Genomic DNA, 18,816 nt, shown 5'->3' with positions numbered 1-18,816 from the left:
GTCGTCTTGCAGGTGGCTGGTGGCGCTTGTGCTACGGGATCTGGAACGGAAAGAAACGTCGTCAGAGAAACTCGCCTTGGACGTTTCACTGGCATGGTCCCGCGACGGGGTCGCCGGCGGTAGCAGCATGGCGGGATCCGGTTCCAGGTTCATTCCTGTAAAAGAAAAAAGAAAAACGCAAAAGGGTGAACGAGGCACTTAGCCCTGAAAAGGGCTGTTAAGGCTGGGAGGCGCTAACACGAGGTTAGGAGATTCCCAAAACACGTCCTCACTCGACAAGAGCCGAGAGCGTTATCTGCAGCATTCAACTCGCGTTATATAGCTTACGCGTTACGAAAAAGCATGTGAAGCTGCTCCAAAATACGACACAGGCGCCGACTCGCCTCAGTGGCTACCGAGTACCGACTAAGCCACTGTGTCGTAGACGGTCCCAACGTGTCTGCATCGCAGTACTTTTTTCTCTGCGTCGGGATCGTTAAAAAAAATTGGAGCATTACGAAAACGCATCTGAAGCTGCAACAATCTGCTCCGAAACCGTTATCTGTATCATCCAACTAGCGTTATATAGCTTACGCGTTACGAAAAAGCATGTGAAGCTGCAACAATGTGCTCCAAAATACGACACAGGCGCCGACTCGCCTTAATGGCTACCGAGTACCGGCTAAGCCACTGTGTCGTAGACGGTCCCAACGTGTCTGCATCGCAGTACTTTTTTCTCTGCGTCGGGATCGTTAAAAAAAATTGGAGCATTAGGAAAACGCATCTGAAGTTGCAACAATCTGCTCCGAAAGCGTTATCTGTGTCATCCAACTAGCGTTATATAGCTTACGCGTTACGAAAAAGCATGTGAAGCTGCAACAATGTGCTCCAAAATACGACACAGGCGCCGACTCGCCTTAATGGCTACCGAGTACCGGCTAAGCCACTGTGTCGTAGACGGTCCCAACGTGTCTGCATCGCAGTACTTTTTTCTCTGCGTCGGGATCGTTAAAAAAAAATTGGAGCATTAGGAAAACGCATCTGAAGCTGCAACAATCTGCTCCGAAAGCGTTATCTGTATCGTCCAACTAGCGTTATATAGCTTACGCGTTACGAAAAAGCATGTGACGCTGCAACAATGTGCTCCAAAATACGACACAGGCGCCGACTCGCCTTAATGGCTACCGAGTACCGGCTAAGCCACTGTGTCGTAGACGGTCCCAACGTGTCTGCATCGCAGTACTTTTTTCTCTGCGTCGGGATCGTTAAAAAAAATGGAGCATTAGGAAAACGCATCTGAAGCTGCAACAATCTGCTCCGAAAGCGTTATCTGTATCATCCAACTAGCGTTATATAGCTTACGCGTTACGAAAAAGCATGTGACGCTGCAACAATGTGCTCCAAAATACGACACAGGCGCCGACTCGCCTTAATGGCTACTGAGTACCGGCTAAGCCACTGTGTCGTAGACGGTCCCAACGTGTCTGCATCGCAGTACTTTTTTCTCTGCGTCGGGATCGTTAAAAAAAATTGGAGCATTAGGAAAACGCATCTGAAGCTGCAACAATCTGCTCCGAAAGCGTTATCTGTATCATCCAACTAGCGTTATATAGCTTACGCGTTACGAAAAAGCATGTGACGCTGCAACAATGTGCTCCAAAATACGACACAGGCGCCGACTCGCCTTAATGGCTACTGAGTACCGGCTAAGCCACTGTGTCGTAGACGGTCCCAACGTGTCTGCATCGCAGTACTTTTTTTCTCTGCGTCGGGATCGTTAAAAAAAATTGGAGCATTAGGAAAACGCATCTGAAGCTGCAACAATCTGCTCCGAAAGCGTTATCTGTATCATCCAACTAGCGTTATATAGCTTACGCGTTACGAAAAAGCATGTGACGCTGCAACAATGTGCTCCAAAATACGACACAGGCGCCGACTCGCCTTAATGGCTACTGAGTACCGGCTAAGCCACTGTGTCGTAGACGGTCCCAACGTGTCTGCATCGCAGTACTTTTTTCTCTGCGTCGGGATCGTTAAAAAAAATTGGAGCATAGGAAAACGCATCTGAAGCTGCAACAATCTGCTCCGAAAGCGTTATCTGTATCATCCAACTAGCGTTATATAGCTTACGCGTTACGAAAAAGCATGTGACGCTGCAACAATGTGCCTCCAAAATACGACACAGGCGCCGACTCGCCTTAATGGCTACTGAGTACCGGCTAAGCCACTGTGTCGTAGACGGTCCCAACGTGTCTGCATCGCAGTACTTTTTTCTCTGCGTCGGGATCGTTAAAAAAAAATTGGAGCATTAGGAAAACGCATCTGAAGCTGCAACAATCTGCTCCGAAAGCGTTATCTGTATCATCCAACTAGCGTTATATAGCTTACGCGTTACGAAAAAGCATGTGACGCTGCAACAATGTGCTCCAAAATACGACACAGGCGCCGACTCGCCTTAATGGCTACTGAGTACCGGCTAAGCCACTGTGTCGTAGACGGTCCCAACGTGTCTGCATCGCAGTACTTTTTTCTCTGCGTCGGGATCGTTAAAAAAAAATTGGAGCATTAGGAAAACGCATCTGAAGCTGCAACAATCTGCTCCGAAAGCGTTATCTGTATCATCCAACTAGCGTTATATAGCTTACGCGTTACGAAAAGCATGTGACGCTGCAACAATGTGCTCCAAAATACGACACAGGCGCCGACTCGCCTTAATGGCTACTGAGTACCGGCTAAGCCACTGTGTCGTAGACGGTCCCAACGTGTCTGCATCGCAGTACTTTTTTCTCTGCGTCGGGATCGTTAAAAAAAATTGGAGCATTAGGAAAACGCATCTGAAGCTGCAACAATCTGCTCCGAAAGCGCTATCTGTATCATCCAACTAGCGTTATATAGCTTACGCGTTACGAAAAAGCATGTGAAGCTGCAAAAAGATAGGTGGTGGAAGGAACATCTTGCCGTGAAGGAACGTCTGTGAAAATTACCATACAGAAAGATTAGAGGAACAGAAGAAACCATCAATCAAGAATAAGAATTAAATGTTCCATGTTCTGTTCCATGAAAGGCTCAGTCACGAAGAATGCTGTCGGGAACTGTCAACTCCACTTTGGAAGATTTCGTGGGCGGCCTTTGCAGAAGGAACATCTTGCCGTGAAGGAACATCTGTGAAAATTAGCATACAGAAAAATTAGAGGAATAGAAGAAACCAAGAAGCAAGAATAAGAATGAAATGTTCCATGTTCTGTTCCATGAAAGGCTCAGTTCGCTCACCAAGAACGCTGTCGGGAACTGTCAACTCCACTTTGGTGGAAGATTTCCTGGGCAATATCGTAGGAGGTCCTTGCAGAAGGAATCTTGCAGCGAAGGAACATCTGTGAAAATTACCATACAGCAAGATTAGAGGAATAGAAGAAACCTAGAAGCAAGAATAAGAATGAAATGTTCCTTGTTCCATGTTCTGTTCCATGAAAGGCTCAGTTCAGTCGCCAGGAATGCTGTCGGGAACTGTCAACGGAAATGCGAGCCAGACTTAAAAAAGCCACTCCTCCTTATCGTCTTTGGTGATCTTGAGCCTGAGTCTAGCGCCGCCGTTTTACGCGGGCGTTGGTGATAAGGCTGCAACACGTCCATTGTCCAACACTATGTCCATTCTTTGGGGGGAAATAGGACGTTATGAACGCTGTAGCTCCGAAGCTATTTCATTTTAGTGCAATGAGGGATAGAAGAATGCGCAGATGGCGCAGCGTGTTGGCATACTATGTGCGCTTACAGCGCGGAGAAGACACAAAAAAGAAGACGAAAGAGGCGTAGACGCAGGCAAGATGGTGGACGACATGCATGAAGAACAAAACCTGAACGTGGGCTCTACGTGGGTTTCTTTCAGTGTTTTCCCTGAAAAATAGTTTTAAAACCACTCAATTGTAAAAAGTGCCGCCAGAAAAACCGCTGGAAATTTCCAACACAATCCGGGCGCACTTGTGCCGAGTAAACGAGTGCAAAATATCAACAAAACATATGCCTCTTTGAGGTAGACCAAACAAAAAGCTATTCCACCTTTTATTTGTATGGGGAATAACGCATTGAACAATATCAAACTTGTTTAACTAATGAGCGTCTATTTCCGCCACCCGCTTACGACGTCGTGTCGTTCGTCGCCAAGTGAAAGCTGGCCCTTAGCCAATAGACCTCTCCCTGTTTGTAAACAAATGACGTCATAGTGCTCGAGAGCGCGACTAATTTGGTAGAGTTGATATACGATCGAAGTTAGGAACGAACAAGGTCGCGCCCGAAAGCCACGCACGGTCTTGGGGGGGAATTAATATGGTCCCTGAAAGAGACGCGACCTTCGCTCCTGCGTTTCTTTCAATCAGCGGCAGCGAACGAGTGCCCATTCGTGGAACCCAGTCCTCCCCTTCCCAGTTGTTTCGGTTTCGGTCTGTCTACCAACGTCATGATGACGTTTCTCGGGTAGAGGTCTATATAGAGGGTCGGGGTGGGGTTAATATTGTTGCTCGACGAATGGGAGATTATTTCGCCCCAGGCGTCGCGCCGTGTGTTTTTACCACGACCATGTCACAATCAGAAAACCCTATGAGGAGCCTGTCCGCACGATCCGCCAGGGGCGCTACTGATCGGCACAACACGATTGGACGATGGAAATTTGAATTCTGAACGCGCAGAAGCGTGTGTAAGATTACCGTAGCAGACGACAGCGATGGCCCCTATGAAAACGCGTAGAATCATGATGATAATCAACCTCAGAATGAAACATCTGTGGAACGTTCACCGCTTGTACAGAAATACTAAGGTAAGCTGAAGTACAAAGTATTGTACAAGTTGAGGAAGCAATAACTGGGACGATCAGAAGCGCCACCGCTACCTTCCAAAAATGCGGCGCATAGAAGGGGTGCGCCTGACATGGTCGTTATAATCTAGTAGGTCGTGGTTTTTACCGTAGGGTGACTCAATACAAGCTCCCTCTGCAGTGGGAGCTACCATATTCTGGCACCCTATATTTCCCCGTAGCTTCAGTCGTGGTTATAAACTGTTCAGGGTTTTCTGTCGCACGTAAAATTTGCAATGCGGGCGCTTCTTTCGGAATAAGCTTTCAAATACCGCTGACAATATTAACAGCCTGCCTGCTCCAGAGTACAGTCTCTCCAGAGTCCAGAGCGCTGCCGTTCTACTTGCGGCGGCCCGTGGATGACTATGAAGACGTGTCTCTGCTGCCGCGTGCCACTGCCTCTTGCAGCCAGTTCGACCAGCACCGTCCTAGCGTGAGGCCACGATCATCTGCCCGCTGGGACATTTCATCATCGCCGGTCAGGACTCATGTAGAGGAACACCACTTCCTCTACATACTCAACGGTATCACTCCTTTTCCGGAGCGTGGCGCTCTTGACGCACTCTCACGCTCCAGCTTGCGGGTCGGAGTGCGTAAGTGCTGCTCTGGACCCGTGACGTACGGGGGAAGGGGACGTCGGAAAACCAATGATACGCCTCGGAAACTTCGCTGGGGAGTGTATCGCGCTCGTGGCCCTGAAAGACCACTTAGTAGAGGCACCGGAGTACGAGGGAGCGAGTACACCGAGCGCGTTGGATAGAGCTGCTACTTAACGTTCCCATCGACATTCTACGTCTTCTTCCTGCAGCGCGGCCTATATGATGGCATATGATACGCGGGGCCACGCACCGGTGGGTACTATGGCAACCCACTGGCGCACGCATTACAACGCAATAGTGTGATCCGGACTTGGTGTGAACCGGGCTTTAATTCTCGCACTAAGTTAAATAGTGACACATAAAAAATAGAGAGATTAAGTACAAACTCCGCGGCATTTTAATTATTTGAGAGTCACAATAAGGAAGCATACTCGAAGCTATCCATTGTCAATAATGTCCGCTAGCTGTTTTTCTCCGATTTTTCTGTTTCTTTTTTTTCAAGTACAAGCTGTGAGCAAAGGCGACAATACTGTGTGTAAATAGGCAGTGTATAATTTCAGTGCATCCAACATTGTCATAATTGCTTGTGAAGAACAACGTATTCTTCCTTAATCATTTTTCGCATTTCCGGCACCCGATCTGGAAAGGCAGGTTACTCTATTTCTATTGCTGTGTCAAGTGGATCTTTCAGTAATGAATTCTCCACGCATCGTCCGACTCCGCAATGGCTACTACACCACTATGCTTTTTTGCGGTATTTTGATTGTATTTTAGGCGGAGGGCATTTTATGGTACGTAATTACCGTTATTTTTGTATTTTTCTTGTTTTTATTATGTTGTAATGTATTATATGTATTGCGTTGTGAAATCATATTAGTATTATTTTATATTATTTATTGTATTATTTTATGTGCATAATTATCACAATTGTATTTTTTATAATAAATACGTATTACTTCGTATTTCTGTATTAGGGCATTTTATGGTAGTACGTAATTACCATCATTTCTTTTCCTCCATGATGTGGTCTAAGGCGAATGCGTCCCACGACTAGTTTTGAGTCCTGAGTCCCCTGATCCTAGGGAGCCTAGGCATCCTATTGGAAGGCGCCGTTGTATTGGGAACTATTAGGGTGACGCAAGGGATATGACAAGAGCATCTTTAATTGAGAGAGAACGCTAGCTCACATAACAAAGAGTTACAAAGTCTTTGGACGTTTCGTCCGTAGAGACCAAAACCTTTGTTACTCTTTGTTATGCAAGCCACTGTTCTCCTTCTATTAAACATGACTCCTGGTTTCTGGTCTATTTTCAGAAGCATCTTACAATACAGCGTTTTTCTTTTTTTGTGTGTGTGTGGCTCGAATTACTCCTGAGCGGGTGGGTGGCCCCGAACGATTTGTCTGTGGGTATTTTCTTGGGCTCCTGAGCCTCCATATCATGGGGGGTGAGTTGGCCAGTGGCGTGGTCAGAGGGAAGATTTCGGGAGTTTAACCCCCCGCCCCGAAGTCTTACTGCCCGAATCTGGTAGTGCATTCTGGGAGAGGGAAACGAGGGTGATGTCCTCCTCTCCCACGTAGGGTCCCCATAGAATACATCGCTAAATGCTTAATTTCTGGCTACGCCACTGCAGTTGGCTCACACGTGGCGAAGGGCTATAGGCCGTCTATGTGCAGGTCTCGAGCAATACTGCTGATAGCTAGTTTTCGAAGATAGCTTGCGCACCCTTACACCCAATGCGGGGTTTGGGTTTGCGCAAGCGCAGTGGCGACTTGACTTTCGGGTATCCACTTCCGGTCTAAATCCGGCTTCTGGTCTAAACTCGACTTCTGGTTCTCCACTTCCGGTCTAACCCGACTTCCAGTCCATACTTGACTTTCGGGTATCCGCTTCTGGTCAAATCTTGCTTCCGCTCTAAACTCGACTTCTGGTTCTACACTTCCGGTCTAACCCGACTTCCAGTCCATACTTGACTTTCAGGTATCCACTTCCGGTCTAAATCGGGCTTCCGGTCTAAACTCGACTTCTCGTTCTCCACTTCCGGTCTAACCCGACTTCCAGTCCGTACTTGTCTTTCGGGTATCCGCTTCCGGTCTAAATCTTGCTTCCGGTCTAAACTCGACTTCTGGTTCTCCACTTCCGGTCTAACCCGACTTCCAGTCCATACTTGACTTTTGGGTATCCGCTTCCGGTCTAAATCTTGCTTCCGCTCTAAACTCGACTTCTGGTTCTCCACTTCCGGTCTAACCTGACTTCCAGTCCATACTTGACTTTCGGGTATCCACTTCCGATCTAAATCCGGCTTCCGGTCTAAACTCGACTTCTGGTTCTCCACTTCCGGTCTAACCCTACTTTCAGTCCATACTTGACTTTTGGGTATCCGCTTCCGGTCTAAATCTTGCTTCCGCTCTAAACTAGGGATGTCGCGAACCGGCCGCGGTTCGAGTTCGCACAGGTTCGAAGAAAAACGAACTTTTTTGAAAAGTTCGTCGAACAGTTCGAATAAAGTTCGACTGGTCTGCGCATGCGCACCTTCCATAGAATTTTCAATGACTGAAGAAATCACTTTGCAAAAAATTGCTATTTAAATTATTATCACTTTAGGAACACGAGAAGAAGAGAAAAACGTTTCTAGGCTCAGGAACCATATAGTGCACACATAGCATGACTTAAAACATACGCATCGCAGACTGTTTGCAATTTCCATCAACGTCAAGTGTTGCGCCGCACCCTGAGTCCTGAAGCGTACCTCGTTCTGTACTTATATGCATTGTAGTGTACAATTTATATGTACGAAGACGTAACTGAAATGTTTTTTATTCCATCTTTGAGATTGCGGCACCATCTTTTGCCTATAGCATGGCGTGACTGCTTGCTCCTTGCCGTTTGTGTTTCTTCAGTGGCATGTGCGATGTCAGTCTCAGTATTTCGCCCCAATAGCTCACATATAGAATACTTTTGATTCCGTTTTGTGTAGTGTCAAATTCTTACCCTCCTTAGAGTTAGTGCAAACTGTTATGGAATGGCCTTCCCGGTGAGGCGTGATCCAACTACTTCGGAAGTCCTACATGTATTTCGATTTTTCACCGACACCAGGAGGTCAAAGGAAGCAAGAAAAAAAGCCAATGCTTTGCTTTTAAAAAGAACATAAAAATAAGTCGGACCTTGCGAACCTCCGCGAACCTGTTGAAAAGTTCGAAGGTTCGTCGAACTATTCGAACCCCCAGGTTCGACATCGAACTTCGCGGTTCGAAAAAGGTTCGCGACATCCCTACTCTAAACTCGACTTCTGGTTCTCCACTTCCGGTCTAACCTGACTTCCAGTCCATACTTGACTTTCGGGTATCCACTTCCGATCTAAATCCGGCTTCCGCTCTAAACTCGACTTCTGGTTCTCCACTTCCGGTCTAACCCGACTTCCAGTCCATACTTGACTTTCGGGTATCCACTTCCGGTCTAAATCCGGCTTCCGGTCTAAACTCGACTTCTGGTTCTCCACTTCCGGTCTAACCCGACTTCCAGTCCATACTTGACTTTCGGGTATCCGCTTCCGGTCTTCCGGTCTAAATCCGGCTTCCGGTCTAAACTCGACTTCTGGTTCTCCACTTCCCGTCTAACCCGACTTCCAGTCCATACTTGACTTTCGGGTATCCGCTTCCGGTCTAAATCCGGCTTCCGATCTAAATTCGACTTCTGGTTCTCCACTTCCGGTCTAACCCGACTTCCAGTCCATACTTGACTTTCGGGTATCCGCTTCCGGTCTAAATCCGGCTTCCGCTCTAAACTCGACTTCTGGTTCTCCACTTCCGGTCTAACCCGACTTCCAGTCCATACTTGACTTTCGGGTATCCGCTTCCGGTCTAAATCCGGCTTCCGATCTAAACTCGACTTCTGGTTCTCCACTTCCGGTCTAACCCGACTTCCAGTCCATACTTGACTTTCGGGTATCCGCTTCCGGTCTAAATCCGGCTTCCGATCTAAACTCGACTTCTGGTTCTCCACTTCCGGTCTAACCCGGCTTCCAGTCCATACTTGACTTTCATTTATCCGCTTCCGGTCTAAATCCGACTTCCGATCTAAACTCGACTTCAGGTTCTCCACTTCCGGTCTAACCCGACTTCCAGTCCATACTTGACTTTCGAGTATCCACTTCCGGTCTAAATCCGCTTCCGGTCTAAACTCGACTTCTGGTTCTCCACTTCCGGTCTAACCCGACTTCCAGTCCATACTTGACTTTCGGGTATCCGCTTCAGGTCTAAATCTTGCTTCCGCTCTAAACTCGACTTCTGGTTCTCCACTTCCGGTCTAACCCGACTTCCAGTCCATACTTGACTTTCGGGTATCCACTTCCGGTCTAAACTCGACTTCTGGTTCTCCACTTCCGGTCTAACCCGACTTCCAGTCTATACTCGACTTTCGGGTATCCACTTCCGGTCTAAATCCGGCTTCCGGTCTAAACTCGACTTCTGGTTCTCCACTTCCGGTCTAACCCGACTTCCAGTCCATACTCGACTTTCGGGTATCCGCTTCCGGTCTAAATCCGGCTTCCGATCTAAACTCGACTTCTGGTTCTTCACTTCCGGTCTAACCGGCTTCCAGTCCATACTTGACTTTCATTTATCCGCTTCCGGTCTAAATCCGACTTCCGATCTAAACTCGACTTCAGGTTCTCCACTTCCGGTCTAACCCGACTTCCAGTCCATACTTGACTTTCGGGTATCCACTTCCAGTCTAAATCCGGCTTCCGGTCTAAACTCGACTTCTGGTTCTCCACTTCCGGTCTAACCCGACTTCCAGTCCATACTTGACTTTCGGGTATCCGCTTCCGGTCTAAATCTTGCTTCCGCTCTAAACTCGACTTCTGGTTCTCCACTTCCGGTCTAACCCGACTTCCAGTCCATACTTGACTTTCGGGTATCCGCTTCCGGTCTTCCGGTCTAAATCCGGCTTCCGGTCTAAACTCGACTTCTGGTTCTCCACTTCCCGTCTAACCCGACTTCCAGTCCATACTTGACTTTCGGGTATCCGCTTCCGGTCTAAATCCGGCTTCCGCTCTAAACTCGACTTCTGGTTCTCCACTTCCGGTCTAACCCGACTTCCAGTCCATACTTGACTTTCGGGTATCCGCTTCCGGTCTAAATCCGGCTTCCGATCTAAACTCGACTTCTGGTTCTCCACTTCCGGTCTAACCCGACTTCCAGTCCATACTTGACTTTCGGGTATCCGCTTCCGGTCTAAATCCGGCTTCCGATCTAAACTCGACTTCTGGTTCTCCACTTCCGGTCTAACCCGGCTTCCAGTCCATACTTGACTTTCATTTATCCGCTTCCGGTCTAAATCCGACTTCCGATCTAAACTCGACTTCAGGTTCTCCACTTCCGGTCTAACCCGACTTCCAGTCCATACTTGACTTTCGAGTATCCACTTCCGGTCTAAATCCGGCTTCCGGTCTAAACTCGACTTCTGGTTCTCCACTTCCGGTCTAACCCGACTTCCAGTCCATACTTGACTTTCGGGTATCCGCTTCCGGTCTAAATCTTGCTTCCGCTCTAAACTCGACTTCTGGTTCTCCACTTCCGGTCTAACCCGACTTTCAGTCCATACTTGACTTTCGGGTATCCACTTCCGGTCTAAACTCGACTTCTGGTTCTCCACTTCCGGTCTAACCCGACTTCCAGTCTATACTCGACTTTCGGGTATCCACTTCCGGTCTAAATCCGGCTTCCGGTCTAAACTCGACTTCTGGTTCTCCACTTCCGGTCTAACCCGACTTCCAGTCCATACTCGACTTTCGGGTATCCGCTTCCGGTCTAAATCCGGCTTCCGATCTAAACTCGACTTCTGGTTCTCCACTTCCGGTCTAACCCGGCTTCCAGTCCATACTTGACTTTCATTTATCCGCTTCCGGTCTAAATCCGACTTCCGATCTAAACTCGACTTCAGGTTCTCCACTTCCGGTCTAACCCGACTTCCAGTCCATACTTGACTTTCGGGTATCCACTTCCAGTCTAAATCCGGCTTCCGGTCTAAACTCGACTTCTGGTTCTCCACTTCCGGTCTAACCCGACTTCCAGTCCATACTTGACTTTCGGGTATCCGCTTCCGGTCTAAATCTTGCTTCCGCTCTAAACTCGACTTCTGGTTCTCCACTTCCGGTCTAACCCGACTTCCAGTCCATACTTGACTTTCGGGTATCCACTTCCGGTCTAAACTCGACTTCTGGTTCTCCACTTCCGGTCTAACCCGACTTCCAGTCTATACTCGACTTTCGGGTATCCACTTCCGGTCTAAATCCGGCTTCCGGTCTAAACTCGACTTCTGGTTCTCCACTTACGGTCTAACCCGACTTCCAGTCTATACTTCACTTCCGATTCGACAGTTTGGATTACTATATGCAAGTTCATTTTAGTTAACCGTTAATTAGCCTCAATTAATTTCAGTTACTCTGCAATTACCTTTAATTATCGAAGATAACCACAGGATACCTGAGGTTATCTTGAATTTCATTTCATTCCCTTTAATTATCTATATGCGCTTTAATTACTCTCACTTCCCCTTTAATTGACGTTAATCACCTTTAATCACATCGAGTTAGCTCGGTAACCTGCGATTACATTCGGTGTTCTTTAATTTTATTTAATCTTTCTCTTAATTACATATATATTACGTTCGTTACCTTTAAACTCAACTTCATTGCTTTAATTGTCTTTAATTACCTCTAATTACTTTCAGTTACCCTTACCCCTTACTGTTAATTACCTTCGACTACTTCGACTTCAAATCGTTACCTTCATTTACAATTACTCTCTTATATCCCCTTTATATGTCCAGGTATACATCTGCCTCGGTGAGACTTCGCCATCACACACACGAACACACACACACACATACAGCTTTTTTCCATTTTGAGAAACAACTTTATTTTCGACCTTGGAGAGTGGGGAGTTTCATCGCCACAGGCGATACTCTACCCCATTGCTGGATGGAATGGGGGGAATGAAATAACGAGCCCCTTCACAATAACGATCGAAGTCCGATGGTGTCCAGAAATGTCAGAAGAGCTTTGAGCGCAGAGCGTTGCTGGGCTGGATTGGGCCAGGGACCAAGCAATTTCGATAGGGAGAAAGGGCGAGAGTCCAGCTGACGAAGAGACTCGGTGAGTGTGGTTCGGGAAGGTTCGTAGGGTTCGTAGGGTGTGGTTCGGGAGGGTTCGGGAAGGTGATTCCATTTTGACACTCCTAATGCTGTCGTATTAAAACATGTCTTCCACCCCACGGGATCATTGAACTAGGCAACGAACTGGCTAGGTTCAGGTGAAATCAGAGTTAATATCGTATATGTCTGTAATCTCAACGAACACGGGTAAGTCCTCCTCGGAAGATTCTTTGGCAACAGCACAGCCAAGAGCAAATGTGTTATCATTATGATCTGCACGTTTTACATAGACAATAGATTGTGCGTGAATATCACGGTCATGAATATAACTCTGAATTGCTTCTGGGGCATGTTGAAGTAGTATCTCCTTGGAACCATCAGTAGATGTGGCATTTCTGATGAAGGGGTGCGACCACACATACTTTTGATAAAATTGATGTCTTCTTGCTAATGAAAGGGTTATGTTCTTAAAATGTCGAGTTTTTCTAGCAACATCTTAAAATGCTGGTGTTTCCCTTCGAAACGCATACACGATACAGCTAGGAGAGGACCAAACATCCTGATGAGTCGCGGATAATGAACAATGTACAGGGGTTAGGTATTTGTGGGTACAACACTGCAAAGCCTTGAAGAAACGCATAAATGCAACGCTTTAAGTAATGAACATGCATATGCGGAAGGTGCCTGCTCATGAGAAGGTCTAAGCTATATACTAAAGCTATATAAAGCTATATACAGCTGCCATGCTTCATTGCCATGCACAGCTGCCACGCCATACATGATTTTCTGTATGTCGGCTGCGCATGTCTACACACACATTTAATCAGCTTGATATACATACATATATGGACCTCAATGTGATTATATGCAATATGCTGGTAATTGTGAATACACGGTTACCAGCATATTGCCACGAACCCAGCAGTTTTATTCGGCGTTACAACCTTTACACCCCAGTTGCCACGAGGGTGTTAAAATACGCCTTAAAAGGAGTGCGCCATGAACATTTTGATTTACACCCTTTAAGGTGTAAAAAGATTTAGAGTGTACTTACACACATTGACCAGGGGTACATGACAGCTGCGGATGACAAAGACGTGACACAGCCCCTTCTAATAAAATGAAATGCACCCATTTCATGATCACTGTTGAAAGAGTGAACACTTTTGAAGTTTAAAGTTTATTTTCTTTCTAGAAATACAAGTTGCACTTGTGTTTTTATGGACAGGTCCTAGAGTTGGTGCAGGGATCAATAGTTATCGAGCAGGGATAATATACACGCCCCAGCCACTAATTATCAGAGCATTAGCAAATAAGAAATAGAGTATAATTAGTATAATTTAATATAGTTTTACCACATTTATTTACAAGTTATCACACCACCAACTCGCTGAAAGAGGCGACAACCAAGGTTCACAATGAATAAATGACTGACATGCGAAGTGAATTACATGGTGTCAGTGTGACTACACACGTCGATTTTGAAAGAAATAAGTGATGACGTCTTTCCAATGTGAAGCGGCGATGAGTTCCAGCTTCTGCTTGAAAATGGGAGAACTGAAATTACACAATAGTGGTTCGACCCCATGGAGTATTTGAAGTTAGTGCAGTGCACACCTTCTATGTGACTAAAATATAAATGTCTACTCCGCTGCTGTTTAAAGCGAAAAAACTGGAGTGAAAACTCTCGCTGGCTCGGAGAATAGGGTCGTGATGATTATACTTGGGATTAATTTTTTTATTCCAGTGCCAGCAGGATATATTCAGAAATATTTCGACTGTGTGAGGTGAGCACAAGGCCTGTAGAGGGGCATCAAAGCGCAATGCTCTGTTGGGTACTGAAGCTTGCAGTCAATGATGTTGGGATTTACTCTCTTGGGCCACTCTGGACCGGCTACGGCAAGCATGAAACCGCCATCACCCCCAAGCATCACCACCTCCAGTATCCGCAACTGTTTCTGTTCATTTGCATCCGACAGGTGATGCACCCTGCACTCCATAACCTTTTCCGATGGACTCTTAGCCGTACCGTGTATTCACACAAGCGACATTCCCCCAGAAGCAGAAGATACAGAAAGCGTCCTAGCTTTCTGCTGTCGCGTGAGCGCGAGCGCTGAACGTCGTGTCTTCACGTGCACTGCATGCCAACCGTGTGGAATATCCTACTACACAGCCACCAGATATTCCGTGGTAGACGACAAGAAGACACGCTGATGGTGTCGTCTGCTAAATACGCAGTACGCCACTCCCGATATTCCACACCGTGTGAATGCTCCGATAGTGGTGTTTTTGCTTTTTCATCCACAAGAATATTCCGTGAGGATGTCGCTCGTGTGAATACACACGTAGTGGAAGAAGTGTCGAGCACCCTCGATGCCGGAGACTGAAGAAGAAGAAGAAGCAAAAGCGCGCAGTACAACGGACTCTCGCATTCTCTTCTAGGCCATCAAAGTTGAACGGTGGAACGCATAAGGGCCTTGCATTCACAATGGGTTTGCTTTCTGAAGGGTCGCCACTCTCTTGGGAAGAAACAAAGCGGCTCTGTGAACACGTCCGCCATCATGGGATCCTCCAGTTTCATCATCCAGTACCGCAGCTCGAAAAACCGCAAGCACGACTGTCTGCGCTGGGGCGACGAGATCGAATACATGCTGGTTCGGTTTGATCACGAAAATCGTCGAGCCCAGCTCTGCCTAAGGGCCGCTGAACCCTCAACGAAAGAGACGGCCGTGACCGTTCCCTGTGTTCCTGGCATCCAGAATTCGCTGGCCTACGCCATTGAAGCCATTCCGAATGCTCCGTACGGGGACTTGGTGTCGCATTATAACGTTGTTGAGCACAACATGCGGGGAAGCGCAGAGCCGAGGTACGCGCCCTTCTCGCGAAAGATGAAGAGGATCATGTGCATAACAACGTTCCCAACCTTGGGCTGCCCACAATACACTTTTCCGGTGTACACACCGTCGCTGAAGGCTGCCCACATGCCGTCTTGTTCCTGCCCGAGGAAATGGTGTTCCCGGCTCATCCTCGCTTTAAGACCCTCGCTCGTAACTCAGGGAACCGACGTGGGAATACGTGTCGTCATCAAACGTACCAATTTACAAGGACGACAATACAAGAGTGGCCTTTCACTGAAGATGGAGAGCGCTCGGAGATGACGGAGAAGCTGAGAGATCTGCCCGACCAGGCCACGTCTACATGGACGCGATGGGCTTCGGAATGGGAAATTGTTGCCTGACAGTCACCTTCCAGGCATGCGACTTGATGAAGCCAAGGACTTATACGACCAACTGGCAAATATATGTCCTCTTATGCTGGCTTTAAGTGCAAGCAGTCCTGCTTTTTAGAGGCTACCTTGTCGACACAGACTGCCGTTTTGACGTCATAACTCAGTCCGTCGACGACAGAAAGGATGAGGAAATGGGATTAAACCATTGGGCCCGACGCGCACCTGATTCAAACGACCCTCGCTACGCGAGCATCCTGGTACCTTTCCTCAAGGGCCAGCACTTCAACGACGTCCCAATGGGCTTGCGACGCAAAGTATACCAGGCACTTCGTTCGGCAAACGATAGAGGAACCATTGGCGAGACACCTGTCGCACGTCTTCATCCGTGATACTCTTTGCTCTTTAGCGAGAAACTGAAGCAACACGACAATATCGATTTTGATCACTTTGAGAACTGCAGTCGACAAGCTGGCACTCCTTGCGATTCAACCCCCGCCACCTAAGAGCAGCATCGGATGGCGCGAGTCGAGTTCAGGCCTACAGAGCTTCAAATGACAGAATTCGAGAACGCCCAGCGTACGTCGTGGTTCGAGTGCTTCTACGCGGGTAATTCTCACCCTTCGACTTGACCTCATCGTGCCCATCTAAGAAGGTAGACGATGAACATGAAAATCGCGCAGAAGCGGGACGCTGTCCTGACAGAGAAATTCTGGTTCCGTAAGGACATCCTCACCCACGGCTGCCCTTCGTCCGTGGGAGGAGTACCCGATGAGAGTGCGCCGGAGATCGCCCACATGAAAACTCGGAAAACCTAATTCCAACAACGACACGGATACCGGACCCACTAACACGACACACGCAGCAGCCGAACAAATCATTTCCAGCACCAAAACCACAACTCTCCGCAACATCGCTGACTCACCCCGAGAAAACGCTGACGCAAGCACCGTAATAGATATATCACGCTCACTAACCAGCGACGAACTACAAGTCCTCTCTAGGGGGTTAACATTCTGCCCTACACTCAATTCTGTTAACGAATACGAAATCCACAAAGACATATCAGACTTTGCGAGACGGCTACGCCTTAGAGAATTCTTCGCTGATACAACACAAGAAAACAACAACGACCTCCGACTACCATCAACCTGGACACCAAATCACGGCCGAGGACCCGCATTAGACCTGTACATTAAACAAGTAAGCAACGACATCCTTCGCAGTATTTCCCAAAGCTCGCGTGGTCACAACCTCACTAAAACACAGCGTGACATCATCAAAGCGCTAGCTGACAGAGATGATATCATTATCAAGCCCACAGATAAGGGTGGGAGTATCGTCATCTGGCCCACAGATAAATATATTTCTGAAGCTCATAGGCAACTCAACAATACGCAACACTACCTCAAACTGGAGCATGACCCAACAAAGGAGTACACGGCGCTAATAACCAATACCATACAGGACCTCCACGAACGAAAGCTCATCACACGTGATGACCTCAGATATCTCACCCCATCAAACACAAGCGCAGGGCGTTTCTATTTACTGCCCAAAATCCACAAGGTACACGCCAACGAGCTCTATACGGCTGACATCCCCGGCAGGCCAATTGTATCTAATAACAACACACCAACAGAAAGACTCTCGAAATTACTGGACCACTATTTAAACCATATTCCGACAACACTGCTATCGCATGTATAAGACACACCCCACCTCCTCAGAATAATCAGAGATATAAACAACACTCGTACATTTGGTAGGGACACAATACTAGCCACGCTGGATGTGACATCACTGTATACTAACATCCCACACAACGACGGAATCACAGCCCTCTGCAATACCCTTTGTACAACAAACATCAGAAAAGACACGGAAACCATACTCGCTCTAATGGACTTGGTCCTTAAACTGAACTACTTCGAGTTCAATGGCGAATACTACCTACAAGTACACGGTACAAGTATGGGCACACCTGTTGCACCCACATACGCAAATATATTCATGGGTTTCTTGGAAAACAAAGTTCTCAGCGCCCTCTCATTAAAACCCACTGTGTACCTTCGATACATCGATGATATACTGATAATATGGGAACACGGGGAACATGAATTTCAAAAGTTCGTAGATCTACTGAACACCGCGCATCGCACCATAAAGTTCACATCACAACAGTCAACTCACTTAATTAACTTCCTCGACACCACAGTATCACTAGACAACGGCAACCTCATCACAACCCTGTACAAAAAGCCAACTGACAAACAACAATACCTTCACTTCAAGAGTCACCAACCGCGTCACTGTAAGGTTGGAATTCCTAATGGGCAGAGTGTAAGACTACGCAGAATTTGTTCAAACGACACAGATTACGCTGAGAAGCTTGACGAACTCTGCAGTACACTTGCCCAAAGGGACTATCCAGACTCCCTCCTAACCGAATTCCGTCGCAAGGCACTCACACTCGATCGAAACGAGGTTCTGGAAAACCGAAAAAATCCTGACGCGTGCCAAATAAGCTTCATCACAAGATATTCCAACGCACTTCCAAACATCAAAGCCATTCTAAAGAAGCACGAGCCCCTCCTCCAAAGCAGTGACCGACTTAGCAATATATTCACCCATCCCATACAGGTGACATACCGACGCGCAAAAAACCTAGCAGACTCCTTGGTCAACGCCAAAATCAGCAAAACGAGCGCCCCGTACACGGGAACACGGCCCTGCAACCTCCCGCGCTGCAAAACATGCAAGCACGTTCAACACGCTAACTCCATCAAAAGCACTGCGAGCAATTACACCTACCCCGTTAACCACGCATTCACATGCACAAGCTCCAATGTCATATACTGCATTGAATGCGGCGACTGCTCTATGCAATACATTGGTGAAACCGGCCAACAAATGAACAACCGCCTTACCGGACACAGAACCGACACGTCCAACAAACTCCCCAAAGCAGTCGCCGAACACTTTAACGTTCCTGGTCACAATTTTGACAACATT

General features: G+C 47.4%; 1 pseudogene; it reads left to right on the top strand.

Moving 5' to 3' along the window:
• The first annotated feature begins 15,040 nt into the window (after window positions 1-15,040).
• Window positions 15,041-16,193, top strand: LOC135376816 (glutamate--cysteine ligase-like; annotated as a pseudogene).
• The last annotated feature ends 2,623 nt before the right edge of the window (window positions 16,194-18,816 follow it).

Source organism: Ornithodoros turicata, unplaced genomic scaffold, assembly GCF_037126465.1.
Source record: "Ornithodoros turicata isolate Travis unplaced genomic scaffold, ASM3712646v1 ctg00001312.1, whole genome shotgun sequence".
Taxonomy (NCBI): domain Eukaryota; kingdom Metazoa; phylum Arthropoda; class Arachnida; order Ixodida; family Argasidae; genus Ornithodoros; species Ornithodoros turicata.
This window is presented reverse-complemented; position numbering and strand designations above follow the sequence as displayed.